The sequence below is a fragment of the Spinacia oleracea genome, chromosome 2 (genome assembly GCF_020520425.1).
Source record: "Spinacia oleracea cultivar Varoflay chromosome 2, BTI_SOV_V1, whole genome shotgun sequence".
NCBI classification, from domain to species: Eukaryota; Viridiplantae; Streptophyta; class Magnoliopsida; order Caryophyllales; family Amaranthaceae; genus Spinacia; species Spinacia oleracea.
Genome location: NC_079488.1, coordinates 98,066,106 through 98,083,013, shown reverse-complemented (window position 1 = coordinate 98,083,013; position 16,908 = coordinate 98,066,106). Strand labels below are relative to the sequence as shown.

Genomic DNA, 16,908 nt, shown 5'->3' with positions numbered 1-16,908 from the left:
CTATAAATAGAGCTCCGTCTAAAGCTGTCGAAAAGACTCCATACGAATTATGGTTTGGAAAGCCTCCAAATGTGTCTTTTCTTAAGATTTGGGGATGTGAAGTATACGTCAAACGATTAATTTCAGACAAACTTCATCTAAAATCTGACAAATGTATCCTTGTGGGCTATCCAAAGGAAACAAAGGGGTATTACTTCTACAATACATCGGAGAACAAGGTGTTTGTTGCTCGAGATGGTGTCTTTTTGGAGAAAGATCACATTTCCAAAATGACAAGTGGGAGAAAAGTAGACCTCGAAGAAATTCGAGTCGAACAACAAACTCTAGAGAATGCTCAAGATGACATTCAGGATGAAACTCAGAGATCTTTAGAAGAATCTGGTGAGAATCATGGTCAATCTAGAAATGTTACCCCGCGTAGATCGCAAAGATATAGATCTCAACCCGAAAGGTACTTAGGTATTTTGACGAACGAGAGCTATGACGTTCTATTACTTGAAAGTGATGAACCTGCGACTTACAAACAAGCTATGACGAGCCCTAGCTCCAAGCAATGGCAAGAAGCCATGCAATCTGAATTAGACTCCATGTCTGAAAACCAAGTATGGGATTTGGTCGATTTGCCAGATGGCTATCAAGCCATTGGAAGCAAATGGGTTTTCAAACTGAAAAAGGACAAGGATGGGAAACTTGAAGTTTTCAAAGCTAGATTGGTTGCAAAAGGTTACAGGCAAGTCCACGGTGTGGACTACGATGAAACCTTTTCACCAGTTGCAATGCTAAAGTCTATTCGGATAATGTTAGCAATCGCTGCATATTACGATTACGAAATATGGCAGATGGATGTCAAAACTGCTTTCTTAAACGGCGTTTTAACAGAAACTGTGTTTATGACACAGCCTGAAGGTTTTGAGGATCCAAAGAATGCTAAAAAGGTATGCAAGCTAAAGAAGTCAATCTACGGATTGAAGCAGGCATCCAGGAGCTGGAATATACGTTTTGATGAAGCAGTCAGTGACTTTGGTTTCATCAAGAACGCAGACGAATCTTGTGTATACAAGAAGGTCAGTGGGAGAAAAATTGCTTTCCTAGTATTATATGTCGACGACATATTACTTATCGGAAATGACATTCCTATGTTGAACTCTGTCAAGATTTGGCTTGGGAAATGTTTTTCGATGAAGGATCTAGGAGAAGCACAGTACATATTGGGCATCAAGATTTACAGAGATAGATCTAAAAAGATGATTGGACTTAGTCAAAGCACTTATATCAATAAGGTGCTTGATAGGTTCAAGATGGCGGACTCCAAGCGAGGCTACCTACCCATGTCTCATGGAATGACTCTAAGCAAGACTCAGTGCCCAAAAACACTTGATGAGCGTAGACGAATGAATGGGATTCCATATGCATCATTGATTGGTTCAATAATGTATGCTATGATATGTACACGCCCGGATGTTGCGTACGCACTCAGTGCTACGAGCAGATACCAGTCAGAACCAGGAGAGGCGCATTGGACTGCTGCCAAGAATATTCTGAAGTACCTAAAAAGGCACAAAGATGACTTCCTGGTCTATGGTGGAGATGATGAATTAATTGTTAAAGGCTATACGGACGCAAGTTTCCAAACCGACAAAGATGATTTCAGATCACATTCTGGGTTTGTCTTCTGCCTCAACGGAGGAGCAGTAAGCTGGAAAAGTGCTAAGCAAAGCACCATTGCGGATTCTACAACTGAAGCGAAGTACATTGCTGCACATGAAGCAGCAAAGGAAGCTATATGGCTAAGGAAGTTCATAGGTGAACTTGGTGTAGTCCCCTCCATTAAAGGACCAATAGCCCTGTATTGTGACAATAACGGAGCTATTGCACAGGCAAAGGAGCCTAGACACCACCAGAGAGTCAAGCATGTACTTCGTAGATTTCACCTTCTACGAGAGTTCGTTGAAAGAAAAGAAGTAAACTGATGACAACATATCAGATCCATTAACTAAACCTCTGCCACAAGCGAAGCACAACTCACACACTGCAGCTATGGGAATCAAGCATATTGGAGAATGGCTTTGATGTCTCTATTTAATGTTTTAAAGTTTTAGAGTTTAAATCTTTGTAAAACATTATTGGTTAATCATTCACAATAAATGAAAAGAATTCATTTTTCCATTTAATTTGTGGTTTATTAAATGATGAGTCCCTTCAACTTGACGATATATTCAAGATAGACTGTCAGGACCAGTCCTGTGACTAAGAAATGTCTATCAAGTGAACTTGAATGTCAAAGGTTGAAAATGGTCCCTAGTCGGAGTTTTCTATAAAATTGGACGCATAGAAAACGTTAGACGATTAGAATGCAAGATGACTAGTAGTTCTGTTTCTTGAACTATGTGGACATGGCAATGTCATAATCATTTGCATAGATACTTACTTTGGGAAGACTAGTATCGGACAAGACCTATGAAACTTTACTGTAAGAGATGAAAGTCTGTCATAAGTAAATTTCATTAAATTATTAGACACTAAATCCTCAATACCTGAGTGATTTGAGATTACTTGTTTGAGAACTGGTTGCTTTGACGTTGACCAACCGTCGCACCGTAAAAGGAGGCTATAAAGGCAACGCTCAGGTAATCACCTATCAAACGAAGTCTAATCTCAAGATCGCAAGATTGGGATTGTCCTCCCATAAATCGGGATGAGATGCTTAAAAGTTGTACAAGGCCACTCGGAGAGCTAGAAACTGTGAAATGCATGGCCGTGCTCGGATGAATCATAGGCTATGATTATCTGTTTATTTGATCAGTTGAACTCTGAAACCGAGGAACACCTCTGGACATAATAAGGATGACAACTCTTACCTTATGTTCAAGAGCAAGCATCGAGCGACAAAGGAATTAGGAAATGCACACTTGTCCCTAAGGACAAGTGGGAGACTGAAGGAAATAATGCCCTTGGTCCAAGTATGCATTCTATGTTAAGTCTAATAAATGCGGTTCAGTATTAATTAACAAGTTAATAATTCAGTGAGATCAAGTGAGCTGAATGCCTAGCTAGAGGCCGCTTCAGTTCAAGTGGAATTAATGATATTAATCCACAGCTTACTCTTGACTGAACCCGTAGGGTCACACAAATAGTACGTAAACGGATCAAGTATTTAATGGCATTAAATACTCCATCTATGGATATTCGGAATCGACGGATCTTGGTTTCAGTGGGAGCTGAGATCGTCACAAGCAAGAAATGAATACTCCGGAAACGATGATATTGCCGGAAACGGAAATATGGATCGTATCGGAAATATAAATATTATCCAAGTCGTAGATGTTGCCGGAAACGGAAACATGGTACGTATCGGAAAATATTATCGGAAATGGAAATATTGCCAGAATCGGAAATAATGCCGGAAACGGAAATATTGTCAGAATCGGAAATATTATCGGAATCAGAAAATAATTCCGGAAACGGAAATATTAAATATTTGTTCGAAACGGAAATTAATTCCGGAATCGGAAATGTTAAATATTGTTCGTATCGGAAATGAATTCCGGAATCGGAAATTTAATCGGAAGCGTATCGTACGAATAAGCATCGGCGAGCCTGCCGGACGAGGGCCCAGCACGAAGCCAGGGCATCGCCCAGCAAGCCAAGCGCGCCACAACGAACAGCCAAGGCCACGCCAGGCCCAGCGCAAGGCCAGGCCCAGCAGGCCTGTGCAGCGCGCGCAGGTGCTTGCGTGGGCTTGTAGCTCGCGTAGGCCTCGCTGCGTGGGTTGCTGCTCGCACGCACGCGCAAGGGCGGCCCATCGTGGCTGCCGTTGGGTGTGCGTAAGTGTTTGTGTTCATGCACGATTCCTAAAACGTGCAGAGTTCGGTTAATGATTAAATTCCTAATTCTATTTGATAAATTAATTAATAGAGTTCTTGTAGGATTCTAAGTTTAATTAATTCGTATCCTAATAGATTCCAATTCTCTTTCCATACCCCTATAAATATGTGGCCTGGGTTCACAATTTATAACGAGTTTTAAAGTATTCAAAGTGAGTTTTGAGAGAAAAATTCGTCACACATCTTGCTCAAAAGTGCCGAAAATTCTAGTACCTTAAGGGCGATTCTAGTTGTTCAATCTTAAGGCGGATCCGGACGTGCTGTGGACTATCTACGGAGGGACGACACTTGGAGTCCTAAAACTTGTTCTTGCTCGTTCGGGCGCAGCTAGGGAGGGCACGCAACACAGAGTATGCATCTAAATTATGCTATATGATTATGTGTAAATAATATGTAATCCTGGGTTATGGTTGTTTCCGCATGATTTATGTAATTTCATATGTATCATAACCTAACAGGAACACCCATATGATTTCAGGGATTTAGACATCGTGTGACTCGGTAGAGTCTGTGAGTCTTGGGACCCTGACTGCTTCTTCTTTTTTTGTTGCTTTTTTAGTGACGAAGGGTCTTTCCAAGCGGATCGGAGGAGGAACCAAGGTACCCGTTCTGGCAGACCTGGGCATAAACAACAACGAAAGAAAACGCAGTGAGATTTGCCTCAATTGGAACTGAGAGTTCCAATGAGACAATGGAAACAGTTCAAATAATCAAACTAAAACTAATAGAATATAGCCGTCTCCCCGGCAACGGCGCCAAAAACTTGATAGATTAAAAGTGATACCGCAAGTGCACGGTGTCTGTTGTTAGCAGATACTTAGCAAATACGGGTCGATCCCACAGAGAGACAAGTTCTATTAGTTTTTTGCCCATTATACGAACTATTTCAATAACGAAAGTTGAGTTTGAGTATTAACTACTAAAGCTAAAACATATAAAAATGCGTAATTTATCAATGAATTAAAGGTCTGGGCGTCTGTTCGGTTCACCATGCTTATCCCCAATCCAATAACACAATTCAATTCGACAACGAATAAACTAGGCCGAGTAATTAAAGTACATGCTAATCCTACGGTCGGGTCTTAACACTTTCAATTCAACATATGCAGTACGATCGCTAACATAATCAATTGCCAATTGTACAAAGCCTCTAAAAACACCGATCTTTCGATTCTAATTCCTATTAGCTAGATAATTAATCCATGAAATTGGCCGATAACATGAATCAACGATTAGAACAAATCAATTGGAATTACTCAAGCAATAATCTATAGATTAGCAAACTTTATTGCATAACAATCATGGTATAAACATGGCTTCCCTAACTTAGCCTAGAATATAACTACTCGCTCATAATTGAATTAACAACATGAATTCATAATGAAAACGAGATTCATAATCAAAGACGAATTAATCTAAGAAACGAAAAATAATAAGAATAAAAGCAAAAGAATTATTGAATTACCTCTAGATTGATGAATTGAAAATTGAAAGCTAGGTGTCGACAATGGAATAGAGAGAATAGAAAACTAGAACTGACGTGAAAATAATTCCTCGAGTCAACATTCCATCCGTTCATCATCCAAATCAACTCATAACACTCCGAAAGCATCCAAATGACCGTAAAATCACCTGAAACATTAAGAAAACACAAACGGGGCGTAATAGAGTACGGCAACGATAACTTATGCAAATGTGATCCTAAATGCAACTAAAATGATATAAATGCCTAATAATGCAACCTAAATGCGCCTAAAATACCCTATACAAATATGACTCATCAAATTCCCCCAAGCTAGATTGTTGCTTGTCCCCAAGCAACACTAAACCAAAGATAGAGAAGCAAGACGCACTTGACTTTCATAAAACCATGGTAAGACCAACCTAACTCTCGAGCAAACAATCAAACAGAGTTATTGAGACGGAAATCTAGCTCAGATACAAATAGAACCACAAAGCATCGTGATCCACAATCGAAACAACCAAGCTTAGCCACAAACTATTCTCAATCAAGCTAGTCGTCGCCGCATACCTTGTAGAATATAAATATATGATGCAACATAGGGTAAGATGACAATAGCAAGAAACGATTTTCATTCAATCACAAAACAAACATGCCGATCAAGAGGTCTTTATAATAAGCTTGTAATGGGGCTAGGTGAAAAGGAAGGGTAGGGTATAATTTGGGAAAAAGTGAGAGTAAGGTCCAACTTGGGGAGCAAATGTGAACTATATGCGTCGGCGTGATAATGCCGCAAATCCAACTCCATCGAACCATGAAACCCGAACAATCAACCAAGTTACAACCAAGGGAAAACATAATATAATGTCAATGATCTTTCTTCATTCCCCTTTCCTTGCTTTCAAATTACATACAAAAACGAAAAACATATTTTTTTTGATTTTTCTTTGATTTTTCTCTCATTTTTTTTTTCTATTTTTTTTTTCTTCTTTCTTTTCCCTTTTTTTTTTCTTTTTTTTTTTCTTCTTTCTGTTTATTTTGGTATGAAAATGAAACTAGATAATGAAATCGAAAGTACATAAATAAATCTAATGCTAACTGTTACAAGCTTGGGTGCCAACAATAATATACACCATTTCCGAACCACAAATCCAAACATAGCCTCGAACCACGAACTATTGGCTTAGTGTGCCAATCAATCAACATCAATGAAACCATTACGAACACCGAAGCTCCCCCAAGCTAGACTCGGGACAAGTAACCAACGGGGCTAATAGGGCTCAATTTTGTGGAGTTAAAACAATAAACGGACAAGGCTACAACATGGGTATGAAAGGCAGGAACTGATGTTTCTAAGTTCGTCTGAAGGCTTCCTAAGAGAATGGCCTCTGTCATACGCGGCATGCGTGAGTTGCAACTAAACTACTAATGAATCTCAAGCCAAAATCATACGATAACAAGTCACATCAATCACACAAACACATAGTAAGGTGACCTACAAGATAATTGGCTAGCTATTCTTGACACGAGACCAACATCTTACCGCATACCATTCAATTGATTCACACAATGCCAAGAAGTTATCAATGTATAGCATGACCGACTGAATTTCAGAATCATAACTAAGTTCAAAAGAAGCTCAAGAGAGTCAAATAAAGCCCGAACATAGTTTGAAAGTCAATTGCACAATGCAGGGTATAAAGACATATGAATGCAAGTAAGAATGCAAGTAAGAATGCAACTAAATTGAACAATAACACTAGGAAAGCAGTACATTTTTTTTCGTTGCACGTAAACTCCCACCCCTAATGGACGGTACAAAGCGTACAACACCTAAACAAAACAATAAAACTATACTAGAAAGCAACAAAGATAGATATCCCTCCCCCAAGCTAAACAAAACACAGTGCACTCACTGTGAAAATAGCAACAATATAACTCAAACAAGGGAGAGAGATGGAAAGTGCTCACTCGTGATGAGCCTCGTCGGCCGAGTAAGACTCGGTAGGACTGGCGACAGTAGAAGCGGTGGGGCCAGAATCTTCAAACTGACGACGCAAAGAGCCAATCTCCATGCCCATTGCCTCAACCTTCTTGTCAAGGCCATCAAAGTTAGCCTTGATATCCTTGGAGAACTGAGTAAAGCAATCTAGGAGCGTTCGAAACGCTTCCATGGTGACTGGGGCAGAGCTCGGGGTCGCAAGATCATGCACCTCAGGTGGATATGAGGGCTCATGCGCCGAAGTAGTGGTATCATGTTGTCGGAGATCGACCCTTGCTTGCATAGTGGCCGTTTTGTTGGTAATAGGGGTGAACAACAAAGCATTAGGCAAACTCAACCGTGTAGCAGGATTAGGGAGGACTGAATAAGGGACCTTGCATGCGCCCTCCGTTACCCCTTTTATATACCACATATATGTGCTAGTTCCACATGCCGATAACCAGTCAAATTTTTCCAACCTTTGATGAGTAAGGGGAGCCATGTTTGTCAAAGTTGTAAAAGAAGACAAGGGGACTCCGACATGCTCGGCAAAGAGAGTGACAAAAGTCCCTATAGTGATGCTTTCCTTCTTCTTTTGGCGCTCTCGAATGAACGCATCAATGAGGAACTTCCCAAAGTCAAGTTGACCCATTTTGTCCTTGTCACCATGCACAAACCACCATAGCATCTTGAAATCTTTGGTTGTGAGATTACCCAGATCTTTCCTTGCATAAAGCACCTGTGTCATGATCCGATGTCAAAGACGAATAGCTGGATTCACAAAGGAGAAGGCCTTTGAAAGACCAACTCTCCAATCATCCCGACCCGTCACCTCCTTCCAAAAGGCCTTAGAAAAGAATTGATGCCCATTTTTGTCTCCGTCGAATGACTCGAACTCCGTAGGACCGATGGTCCCATCACATGGCCATCCAAAAATCTCATTGACCTCCGTCGAAGTCATAGTTCTTTCCACCCCATCAAGGTAAAAAGATATGTCACCTGTCTCCGAAACAACCTCAATCGAAGCAAGAAATTCAATCACCAATTCCGGATAAACCTCGACTTTCAAATTGAGAACCTTGGACCATCCATATTTGCTTGCAAGACCTTGCAAGCAATCATCTATCCCAATGGCTTTAGCATGCTTGGCCGAATAACGAAGAGTGGGCATGATGCTCCGACCTTGCAAGGCTAAGCAAGTCTCTTGTTGAGTGTCACTCAACCATGGATATTTGGGACACGTAGAAGTTGATGGTGGGGTGGGGGGTTGTTTGTGTGTAGTGGATGGAGTGGCTTTAGATGGTGCTTTGGTGGATTTCTTTGGTGGTGGCTTGGCTCGTGCTTTGCGGGTAGGATTACGCTTCTTTGCAATGGAACTTTTAGGAGCAAGTGGGGATGCGGTGGATTTTGGGTGAGAGCTAGTTGGTTTTTTTGTTCTCATGATGCAACAACCACAATTCAAAGTACTCCAAGTCTCCAATCAACCAAATCGACGCACAATTCAATATTCAACGATCAATCCCAACAAACAACTCAAGCAATAACAATAGTCCTCCAATGCCAATAATTCAAACTTCGACAACTAACAAGCGCCAACCAAATTCAACAAATAATTCATATCACCAACAACGACAACCATTCAAATTCAACAACCAATATTGACATCAAAATTCCAATTTCCTTTTCAAAAAAATGATTCAAGTGAATAAAGTTTAAAAAAACTTGAAATTTTAAAACCTTTTGTGCACCACAAAGACTAGAATTTGGTTGCAAATTCACATGAATTCCGCAAACAAGCACCAATACTACACAATTTACCAATGCCTACAAAGAATCAAAAACCCCCAAATTGATTTTAAAAGTTAGGGTTTTAAAAGTTCATGAACAAGATAATGGTGGAGGTGAAGAGGAGGGAAGGTGGTAGGCTGGAGTGGTGCGCCGACCACCGTAGTACAGGCGGGGGGTGGTTGTTTGGACGAGGGAGGACAAACAGGTGGTGGGTGGTGCTGTTCGTGCGTGGCTTTGTGAAGGAGAGCGGACAGGGGCGGCTGGTGTGCAGACGCCGGTGGTGCAGTGCCGGCGGAACGCCGGTGAGGTGATGGTGCGCCGGCGGTCAGAAGGTACGGTGGTGAGCGAGAGAGGGACGCGGGCTGGTGGCAGGGTTTTCTCGTGGGTTTGTGAAAGAGAGGAGATGGGTTTAGTTTGTATTTTTTGAATCAAGAGGGAGGCGGGAAATCCAGCGACATCGCTGGTTCGCCAGCGGGCAAGGCAGAGGGTTGAGTTGCGAGGGGAGAACGGCCAGCGACGTAGCTGGCTGGGCGCTGGATTATGCGCGGATGAAGGAGCAGCGACCAGCTAACTCGCTGGGCAAGTGCTGGCTTGCGCATGTGCTGGAGCGAGCTGCAAGGCTTGTCGATTCATCCAAAAACTTGATTGTGCACCAATAATTCTGAAAAAATTAATTCAAGCACCACTAAACTCAAAGTTAGAATCGTTAGTAAAACTAAACACACAAAATACATAAATAAACAAATAAATACGATGAACGAAAACTAATCTAAAAATAAAATAAAATTATACGAATTCAATTGAAATCAAAATAAAATGTTTTTGTTCTTTTGTTGTTTCTAATTTTTTTATTTTTTATTTTTTATTTTTATTTTTTTACTTTTTATTTTTTTTTCAATAAAATAACCAAATAAATAAAATAAATTAGATTAAAAATAGAAATAAATGAAAAAATTTGAAAAGAAAAAGAGTTAGAAATCGGGTTGCCTCCCGATAAGCGCTCGTTTTAAGTCATTAGCTTGACTCCAAACCTCAATAGTCAAGCGTCGGTGGGTGGATCGGAGAGATAGATCGTCTCCAATTTTCCAATAAACGCTCCTTCAGTGTATAGCTTCAAACGTTGACCGTTCACTTTGAACTTGGTGCCATTTTCACTAGCAACCTCAATAGCTCCATGTTCCTTGACTTCGGTGATAGTAAAAGGCCCGGACCATCTAGACTTAAGCTTTCCTGGAAAAAGCCGTAGTCGTGAATTATAAAGCAAGACCTTATCACCGATGTTGAACTCCCGCTTTTGAATCATCTTATCATGAAACTTCTTCGTTTGCTCCTTATAGAGCCTATGATTCTCGTAAGCTTCAAACCGAAGTTCATCTAGCTCATTCAATTGAAGAAGTCTCGCTTCACCGGCCGCTTCTAAATCCATATTGATCTCCTTGACGGCCCAATTAGAGAGATATTCCATTTCAACTGGTAAATGACAAGCTTTTCCATACACCAACCTATACGGAGTTGTCCCCAACGGAGTCTTGTAGGCCGTGCGTAACGCCCACAATGTGTCATCCAACTTCAACGACCAATCTTTTCGAGACTTGTTGACTACTTTTTCGAGAATTCTCTTGATCTGTCGATTAGAAACTTCAACTTGGCCACTCGTTTGAGGATGATAAGCCATGCCAACCTTTTGAGTAACTCCGTGCTTCTTCAGAAGAGCCTTAAAAGTCCTTTGATGAAAATGGGAACCCCCATCACTAATCACGACCCTTGGGACTCCAAAGCGCGGAAATATGATTTTCTTGAAAAGCTTCTTTACGACGTTAGAGTCGTTGGTTGGCGATGCAATAGCTTCCACCCACTTTGTAACATAGTCAACGGCAACCAAGATGTACCGATTCCCACATGAAGAAGGGAATGGTCCCATAAAATCAATGCCCCATACATCGAATGGCTCAACCTCAAGAATTCCGGTTTGTGGTAGCTCTTGCCTTTTCGAAACGTTGCCCGTTCGTTGACATTCGTCACATGCATTGCAAAAGAAACGAGCATCCTTGAATATAGAAGGCCAATAGAAACCACTTTGAAGAGTTCGATGGGCGGTCGGAATAGCACCAAGATGACCACTAGAAGGTAAACTGTGGCAATGCTTAAGAACCCCGTGGGTATCCCAATCCGCTACACACCTACGAAACATACCATCGGCGCACTTCCGATACAAATGTGGATCGTCCCAAAAATACCGCTTAGCATCATGGTAGAATCTCTTACGTTGTTGATATGTCAACTCCGGAGGATGGGAGCCACCGACACAATAGTTTGCGAAGTCCGCATACCATGGGGATTGAGTAGACACAGAGAATAGATGATCGTCAGGAAACGAATCATTGATAGGCCCGTCTGTGCTAGATTGAAATTTCAACCGAGAGAGATGATCTGCAACAACATTCTCTGCACCCTTCTTATCCCGAATCTCCAAATCAAATTCCTGGAGAAGAAGAATCCATCGAATAAGTCTCGGTTTGGCCTCTTTCTTGGCCAACAAATACTTCAGGGCGGCATGATCAGTGTGTACAATGACTTTCGAACCAACAAGATACGTCCGAAATTTGTCAAGAGCATAAACAACCGCAAGGAGCTCTTTCTCAGTAGTAGCATAATTCATCTGAGCTCCATCCAAGGTTTTGCTTGCATAATAGATGGCATGCAACACCTTGTTCTTTCTTTGGCCAAGCACTGCTCCAACAGCATAATCACTCGCATCACACATAATTTCGAACGGCAAATCCCAATCCGGAGGCTGAATGATTGGAGCAGTTATCAATGCTTTCTTAATCCTGTCGAAAGACTCCAAACAAGCATCAGTGAACTCAAATGTGGCATCCTTGAGCAATAATTGAGTGAGGGGTTTCGCAATTTTAGAAAAATCTTTTATGAAACGGCGATAGAAACCCGCATGACCGAGAAAACTCCTCACTCCCTTGACATTCACAGGAGGGGGAAGTTTCTCAATCACCTCAATCTTTGCTCGGTCAACTTGGATGCCACGCTCAGAAATAAGATGACCAAGTACCACTCCTTCATTGACCATAAAGTGGCACTTTTCCCAGTTCAATACCAAATTCACCTCAGAACAACGTTTAAGCACTTTAGAAAGATTATGCAAACATACATCAAAGTCAGAACCATAAACACTAAAATCATCCATAAATACCTCCATGATATCCTCGATGAAGTCAGAAAAAATGGCCATCATACACCTTTGAAATGTAGCAGGGGCGTTGCACAAGCCAAACGGCATTCTGCGGTATGCAAAAGTTCCATATGGACAGGTGAACGTCGTCTTCTCCTGGTCATCCGGGTGAATGGGAATCTGAAAGAAACCTGAATATCCATCCAAATAACAGAAAAAGTTGTGTTTTGCTAATCTTTCTAGCATCTGGTCAATAAAGGGGAGGGGAAAGTGATCCTTCAAGGTGGCCGTATTCAACATTCTATAATTTATACACATACGCCAACCTGTGACAACACGAGTAGGGATAAGCTCATCCTTATCATTCTTAATGACCGTTGTCCCCCCCTTCTTAGGAACGACTTGCACCGGGCTCACCCATTTAGAATCTGAAATGGGATAGATGATGCCCGCATCAAGTAGTTTCACTACCTCTTTTCTCACCACATCTTGCATATTAAGATTCAAACGACGTTGTGGTTGGATGCGAGGGCGGTGATCTGCTTCCAAATTAATTCTATGCATACAAAATTCAGGACTAATGCCCTTGAGATCGTCAATGCTATACCCGATTGCCTTTTTGTGCATACGGAGCACGGTCAGAAGCTTAGAAAGCTGGCTATCATCGAGTGCAGCATTAACGATCACAGGAAAATCCTCATTATCATCAAGAAATGCATATTTAAGGTGGTATGGTAACGGTTTTAGTTCTACTTTCGTTACCTGTGGCTCGGAAATAGAGCAAACAGTTTCTAATACCTCAAAACCATCGACCTTCTCAGCTTCACTTCCATCTAAATCCGAGATCAAGGAATCAATCTCACAATCTCCTTCTCCTTTTCGGGCCTCCAAGGTGAGAGTCGCCAACAATAGATCATCATACAACATTCTAGGAATGTTGTCTAGAGAAATTTCTTCTGCAATATCAATCCTGCAACAAGTATTCTCAAGCATAGGAGACTTGACAGCATTGGTTAGATTAAAAGTAACAGTATCATCACCAACACTCAAAGTAAGAGACCCAGACTTGACATCAATGACAGCACCTGCAGTACATAAAAATGGCCTACCCAAAATTATGGGAATTTGACTATCCTCCTCCATATCTAGCACTACAAAATCAACAGGAATGTAGAATTTCCCCACCCGGACAGGAACATCCTCCAAAATACCCAAGGGATACTTTATAGAACGATCTGCCATTTGCAACGTGATTTGTGTGCATTTTAGTTTTCCCATATTCAACCTATTACAGACAGAAAGGGGCATGACAGACACACTTGCACCTAAATCACACAATGCTTTATCAATGAACAATGCACCTACATGACAGGGGATGGAAAAACTACCCGGATCCTTAAGTTTGGGTGGAGACTTATTTTGCAATATCGCACTACACTCTTCAGTTAGAGCGACTCTCTCCACACCACCATAATCCCTTTTCTTAGTGATCATCTCTTTCAAAAATTTTGCATAAACAGGAACTTGAGATATTAAATCAGTAAAAGGGACCGTTACCTCAAGATTCTTGACCATTGCCAAGAACTTACCAAGCTGTTGATCGACCTTAGTTTTCTGCATCCGGTGAGGGAAAGGTAACTTAGGCACAATAGCGAGAGAATCAGAAATCTTCTCTTTCCCCTTATTTGCACCAACATCATTAGCATTATCAACTTCCATGACTCGAGGCTCTGCATCAGTTGCTTTCCCTGGTCCATCTGTGTTCCCCTTAGCAAGAGTTGCATCATCAGTGGGCATCGGGGGTCCATTATATTTAGTGCCACTTCTAAGAGTGATAGCATTGGCACTTTCTCTGTTCTAGGGCGGAGTAGGTTGCCCTGGTAGTGTACCCGGTTGCCTTTGAGATAGAGTGTCAGCAAGTTGGGCAACTTGATTCTCCAACATTCTATTCTGATTCTTCAACTCTTTGATGCTCTCATCATGGTTCTTTTGAGCTATCTCTGCGGTCTTCTGCATATTTGCAATGAGCTTATACAGATCACCCATGTTAGGCTCTGGAGTAGCACTGCTCTGAGGGGGTTGTTGATATCCTTGATGCGGGGGCCTATTAAACCCCGGGGGAGCATTATGTGAGGCTCCTTGTTGAAATGGAGGCCTAGCAACATGTGGTTGAGGTGGATGGAACTGTGGTTGCGACCATTGTTGCTGGGGTTGAGGATTCTGAACATTGTTGCCCCGATATGAGAAATTTGGATGATTCCTCCAACCCGGATTAAATGAATTGGAGTATGGGTCATTGGGTTGTCTCTGTTGAAAAGCATTCACTTGCTCCAATTGCGTAGTATCCTGTAAACTATAAGAGCACTCATGACCAAAGTGACCTTGGATGCCACATACTTCGCAGTAAGAAGTTGTCACTGGAGCTACACTAGACATAGCATTGATACTCATTGGGGGTGTACTAGACTGAGGAGCCTTCAAAGAATCGATCTTCAGGTTCAAGGCTGCCACTTGTGAGGACAATAGAGCATAAGCATCGACATCCAATTTTCCCTTCTTAGATGTGGATCTGGTGGTGCTGTAATGGTTGGCAGCTAAGTTGGCAAGAAAATCATAACCTGCATCCACTTCTTTGTCAAGAAAAACACCCCCAGCAGCAGAATCAACCGTGTTCTTTGTTTCATCTTGCAAACCATGGTAGAAAATCTGAACCAAGAACCATTTTTCAATGTTGTGATGCGGACACGACCGCTGCAAAGCCTTGAATCTATCCCAGGCTTCTCGAAGTGATTCACCAGGTTCTTGAGTGAATGTAGTCAGCTTATGCCTTATTTCAGCAGTCTTGGTGGGTGGAAAGAATTCTTCTAGAAAGGCCTGTGAAATAGCACTCCACTCTGTCTCCTTGACATCATTCAACCATGTCTGAGCCTTATCACGAAGGCTAAAACCAAACAACATGACTTTCAATTGGTCTTGAGTGACCCCTTGATGCTTGATAGTACCACACAGTTGGTTGAACCTCTGCAAATGGTTGGTGGGTTCCTCAGATGGATGGCCACCAAATTGACTTTGTGAGACCATGGAGATTAGAGCGGGCTTGATCTCAAAGTTGACTGCATCAATAGTTGGCATTGTGAGCCCAGTCGGAACACTATTCGAGGAAGGAACTGAAGGAAATAATGCCCTTGGTCCAAGTATGCATTCTATGTTAAGTCTAATAAATGCGGTTCAGTATTAATTAACAAGTTAATAATTCAGTGAGATCAAGTGAGCTGAATGCCTAGCTAGAGGCCGCTTCAGTTCAAGTGGAATTAATGATATTAATCCACAGCTTACTCTTGACTGAACCCGTAGGGTCACACAAATAGTACGTAAACTGATCAAGTATTTAATGGCATTAAATACTCCATCTATGGATATTCGGAATCGACGGATCTTGGTTTCAGTGGGAGCTGAGATCGTCACAAGCAAGAAATGAATACTCCGGAAACGATGATATTGCCGGAAACGGAAATATGGATCGTATCGAAAATATAAATATTATCCAAGTCGTAGATGTTGCCGGAAACGGAAACATGGTACGTATCGGAAAATATTATCGGAAATGGAAATATTGCCAAAATCGGAAATATTGCCGGAAACGGAAATATTGTCAGAATCGGAAATATTATCGGAATCAGAAAATAATTCCGGAAACGGAAATATTAAATATTTGTTCGAAACGAAAATTAATTCCGGAATCGGAAATGTTAAATATTGTTCGTATCGGAAATGAATTCCGGAATCGGAAATTTAATCGGAAGCGTATCGTACGAATAAGCATCGGACGAGGCCTGCCGGACGAGGGCCCAGCACGAAGCCAGGGCATCGCCCAGCAAGCCAAGCGCGCCACACGAACAGCCAAGGCCACGCCAGGCCCAGCGCAAGGCCAGGCCCAGCAGGCCGTGGCAGCGCGCACAGCGCGCGCAGCGCGCGCAGGTGCTTGCGTGGGCTTGTAGCTCGCGTAGGCCTCGCTGCGTGGGCTGCTGCTCGCACGCACGCGCATGGGCGGCCCATCGTGGCTGCCGTGTGTGTGTGCGTAAGTGTTTGTGTTCATGCACGATTCCTAAAACGTGCAGAGTTCGGTTAATGATTAAATTCCTAATTCTATTTGATAAATTAATTAATTAGAGTTCTTGTAGGATTCTAAGTTTAATTAATTCGTATCCTAATAGGATTCCAATTCTCTTTCCATACCCCTATAAATATGTGGCCTGGGTTCACAATTTATAACGAGTTTTAAAGTATTCAAAGTGAGTTTTTGAGAGAAAAATTCAGTCACACATCTTGCTCAAAAGTGCCGAAAATTCTAGTACCTTAAGGGCGATTCTAGTTGGTCAATCTTAAGGCGGATCCGGACGTGCTGTGGACTATCTACGGAGGGACGACACTTGGAGTCCTAAAGACTTGTTCTTGCTCGGTTCGGGCGCAGCTAGGGAGGGCACGCAACAAAGAGTATGCATCTAAATTATGCTATATGATTATGTGTAAATAATATGTAATCCTGGGTTAATGGTTGTTTCCGCATGATTTATGTAATTTCATATGTATCATAACCTAACAGTGG

The 16,908-nt window shown here is 41.8% G+C and overlaps 1 protein-coding gene and 1 non-coding gene across 2 annotated transcripts in view; one reads left to right on the top strand and one right to left on the bottom strand.

The window, feature by feature from the left end:
• The window catches only part of LOC110787944 (uncharacterized), a 58,790-nt gene that overhangs the window by 26,542 nt on the left and 15,340 nt on the right, over nucleotides 1–16,908 (bottom strand). The window lies entirely within an intron of this gene.
• On the top strand, nucleotides 15,031–15,136 carry LOC130468327 (small nucleolar RNA R71). Its single transcript, XR_008928718.1, has one exon. It is a non-coding gene; the product is annotated as a small nucleolar RNA R71 (small nucleolar RNA).